The sequence below is a fragment of the Macaca mulatta genome, chromosome 8 (assembly GCF_049350105.2).
Source record: "Macaca mulatta isolate MMU2019108-1 chromosome 8, T2T-MMU8v2.0, whole genome shotgun sequence".
Lineage (NCBI taxonomy): Eukaryota > Metazoa > Chordata > Mammalia > Primates > Cercopithecidae > Macaca > Macaca mulatta.
The window spans coordinates 22568874-22573384 of record NC_133413.1 but is presented as its reverse complement, the minus strand read 5'-3'; the positions used below and the strand labels follow the sequence as shown (position 1 = coordinate 22573384).

The following is a 4511-nucleotide window of genomic DNA, read 5'->3' as shown; positions in this document are numbered from 1 at the left end:
GGCTTCTGGGGTGGAGGACGCTGGGCTGGAGTGGTGCCTACAACTTTGATCCTGGTGGGAGTCAGGAGCCTCTGATGAGGCTTGTATATTTCACCAAAAGTGACAGGGACCTTGTTAGACATTCTTGCATTGAGGAGCTTGATGGATTGAACTCCTGGGGAGAATGTGGCGGCCGTGATCTGACATAAAGATGATAAATAACATTTTTTTTCTTAAATGATTACTGAAAACTTTACGGCTAGCCAAAGCTGGCTTTCTCAAAGCCCCTGGAGGAGAGATTTTATAAAGTGTCATTTAATTAATAAGGAGGTTATTGATTGCTGTCATGCATGGAGTACTGCACAAGCGCCAGGTGAGAAAAAGGGGTGGAGGACCACAGGCACAGAGAGGAAGGCAGGGGTGGGCCTGGGCTTGGACTGCAGCCTGGATAAAAACCAGGTCGCTGAAAACACTCTAGAATGCCAGTTAGGGCCAAAGCAGTCACTGTTTACCAGAGGTGGTTAGAAGTGAAAGAGATGTTCTTATTTATAGACTGATTTAGAAAATTCACTGTCATTTTGAGATAAAAAGAGAGGCAGTGTGCTGTGATGGGAGGTTTTCCTGGCTAAAAATTAAAAGACAAGAACCCTCTAGTAACCTACGGTGCAGGCTAAAGAGACGCTTAACTTCTTGGGTTTTAGCATCTTCATCTCTAAAACGATAGAACTGGACTAAATGATCTCCAGGATTCCAACTCAAATATGAGGGGTTCTCAAAAACTTCATGAAAAATGTGTATTAAGAAAACACTGACTCTTCTCACATTGGCAGGTCCAGGCCCGACCGACAGACAATGCCACGGCATGGAGTCACTGCTGGGCCTCTTCTTCCTCACCCGCGTCCCCATCACCCTGTTCATGGCCCTGCAGGTGGTGCTGCTGCAAGAGCTCTACCCAGTAGAGTTTAGAAACGTCCTGAAGTGGTATGCTAAGGAGTTCAAAGACACGGTGCTGTGGGAGCCATCAGCCTGGTTTAAGTCCTTTCTATTTTACAAGCTTGTGTTTCAGCTACCTTTCTTTCCCATTGCAACCTATGCCTTCCTCAAAGGAAGCTGCAAGTGGATTTGAACCCCTGCAAATCATCTACTCAGTTCCCACCATGACGACTTTAATTCCAATACTCTCCACATTTCTGTTGAGGATTTTCCAAAGCCAGTGGTTTCAAAGGACAAAGACCTGAGACTCTGCATGAACAGTTAAGCCCTGTATCTGTCTATGCCCTCTACTTACTCATACCATTCGTCCTTTTAATGTTCATGTTGCAGAGCCCCTACAAGTATGAGGAGAAAAGAAAAAAAAAAATGAGAGAAACAACCACTGGCCCCAGGGTAAGAGATGCCTAAAGGGAGGTTGTTTGTTGGATACAATACAAGGAACACTGCTCAGAACCCACATCCTCAGCAGCATTTGAAACAATGGCAGTAATGAGTAAGAGCAAGATGGTGTCAGAAACCACATCAAACCCTCACCTTCTTCTTCTTCTTTTTTTTTTTTTTAAGACTGTCTCACTCTGTTGCCAAGGCTGGAGTGAAGGGCAGTGGCATGATCTTGGCTCAGTGCAACCTCTGCCTCTTGGGCTCAAACGATCTTCCCTAGCCTCCCAAGAAGCTGGGACTACAGGCGTGCACCACCATGTATGGCTAATTTTTTTCAGTTTTTGTTTTTGTTTTGTGGAGACGGGATTTCACCATGTTGCCCAGGTTGGTCTCAAACACCTAGGCTCAAGTGACCCACCCACCTCAGTCTTCCTAAGTGCTGGGATTACAGACGCGAATCCCTGGGCCCAGCCCAAACCTTCACCTTCTAAGGGCACTGGGATGAACGGACTGACCGACTTCAGAATGGGCAAAGAGGTGTGGGCTAGGTTATAGGGAAGAGGTACCAAACACCTATGTGCCGAAGTTCCACTGCAACATTACTAAAAGCAGGACAAAACCAGAAACTGCTAAAGAACTTGGCCTGCTTGACAAGTTCATGAGTCACCTGACCCACAGCACATAGGCTTATTATGACTAAACCCTCCACTCCCGGTTCTCTAGAGTATATCACCTCTCAGCAAAATGAACACTGGGATGTCTTGGGCCATTTTAAAATGTCAAATTTTGCCTCTTTCATATTAATTCAAAACTGTATCATGTTTTCTTGTCTGCACCTCTAACCCAAGGAGAAAAGACAAAATACTATGCAAAGGAAGTTAAAACTTAGTTTTCCTTAAGGTTCAGCCCTACAATGACTTTTAGTCAGAAATGGGTTAAACTGGAAAATGTTTTTGTGTCTGTTGCAAACAGATCATCCTAGCAGAATACTTTTTTTTTTTTTTTTTTTTTTTAATTAAAGTTACTTTGCTGGCCAGGCACAGTGGCTCACACCTGTAATCCCAGCACTTTGGGAGGCTAAGGTGGGTGGATCACCTGATGTCAGGAGTTCAAGACCAGCCTGACCAACATGGTGAAACCCTGTCCCTACTAAAAAATATAAAAATTAGCCGGGCATGATGGCAGGTGCCTGTAATCCCAGCTACTTGGGAAGCTGAGGTAGGAGAATCACTTGAACCCAGGAGGCAGAGGTTGCAGTGAAGTGAGATCATGCCATTGCACTCCAGCCTGGGTGACAGAGCAAGACTCCATCTCAAAAAAAAAAAAAAATTACTTTGTTTATTCTATTTCTAAATCTTAGTCTTCCTCATTTGCAGAGGCTACCTGACATAAGTCCCTTTATCTGAAGTCTAGCATCTCAAGCCTCATCTGGAAGTGTGCTCCCTAGTGACTAACTTCATTCTTCTAATACAGTGCAATCATTCCCGTTTTGTTCTAAGAAGGGAAGGTGGCAGCTGCCAGGCATAACATAGCCACTGTGTACATATAGGGTGTCTTCACGTTGGTGCTTGGCATTCCATCAGCTTTCTCTAAGTTTGTACTCAAGTCTGACCTTAAAATGATGTTAGACGATAGTTTAACATTTAAACAGTTTAACATTTAAATAGTTTAACATTTAAACATCCCGGTCAGTTTCCTCTATTTTCACCCATTTTGCTCACAAGCCATATTGGTCTGACTCACATGTCTAATCCAAATAAAGGTAGCTGCTGACCACTTAAAAAAAAAATTCACATACACACCATGCATGGATTTAAAAAAAAATTTTTTGCACCCAAACTCATACTAATTTGTTATAATGTGTCTGAACAGGATCTAGTTTGAGGTACCAAGGAGGAGAAAATATCAGTTTGTAAAGAATCTCTATCAGAGCAACATGAATTTTGCTAAAATTGAAGCAAGAATGAACCTCAAATTTATGGTGAAGCTTGAGTAAAAGAATAGTGAAATCACTGATGCTTTATGAAAAGTTTCTGGGGGCAAATCTCAAAAGAAATCAGCAGTTTACAAATGGGTAACTCATTTTAAGAAGAGATGATGTTGAAGATGAAGCCCACAGCAGCAGACCATCCTCATCGATTTGCGAGGAAAATATTCATCTTATTCATGCCCTAATTAAAGAAGACCAATGATTAACAGCACAAACAATAGCCAACACCATAGACACCTCCGTTGGTTCAGCTTACACAATTCTGACTGGAAAATTAAGGTTGAGCAAGCTTTTCACTTGATGAGTGCCCAGTCAGTTGCCAACAAGAGCAGAGCTTTCAATGGAAATTTTAAACAAGTGGGATCAAGACTGTGAAGCATTTCTTCAAAGAATTGTGACAGGGGATAAAACATGGCTGTACCAGTACCATCCTGAAAAGAAAGCACAATCAAAGCAATGGCTACCAAGAGGTGGAATGGTCCAGTCAAAGCAAATGTGGACCCGTTTCTTGGGATACTCAGGCACTTTGCTCATTGACTTTCTGGAGGGACAAAGAATAATAACATCTGCTTAGAAAGAGAGTGCTTTGAAAAAGTTAGCCAAAGCTTTCACAGAAAACCCCCTGGGAAGCTCCACCAGAGAGTCCTTCTCCACTGTAACAATGCTTCCGCTGATTCCTTTCATCAAATAAAGGCAATTTTGTGAGAGCTTTGATGGGAAATCATTAGTCATCTTCCTTATAGTCCTGATTTGGCTCTTTATGACTTCATTTTGTTTCCTAAAATTAGAAGATGTAAAGCATACTAGGTTTTCTTAATAATATAAAATAATTATATTATTATAGTTACATTATTAATAATTAATAATGTAAAAAAGACTGCACTGACATGATTAAATTCCCAGGAGCCTCAATTCTCTAGGAATGGGCTAAATAACTGATCTCATCACTTACAAAAAAAAGTGTCTTGAACTTGATAGGGATTGTGTTGAAAAATAGTTTATATTTTCAGTTTTGTCTTTTAATTCCACTTTTCTACAAACTTTTTAAAGTTCCCTCATATTCTATTTTGTTCTGAATTGCTCACAAGGGAATGGGATAAGGCAAAAAAAAAAAAATCCCATTTTGTCTACGGCTTTCTCTGGCTGAGTTCCTCAAAGAGAGAACACA

At 41.5% G+C, this 4511-nt stretch overlaps 1 pseudogene; it reads left to right on the top strand.

Moving 5' to 3' along the window:
- The first annotated feature begins 832 nt into the window (after positions 1-832).
- Positions 833-1380, top strand: LOC114680134 (sigma intracellular receptor 2 pseudogene; annotated as a pseudogene).
- Positions 1381-4511: the final 3131 nt, after the last annotated feature.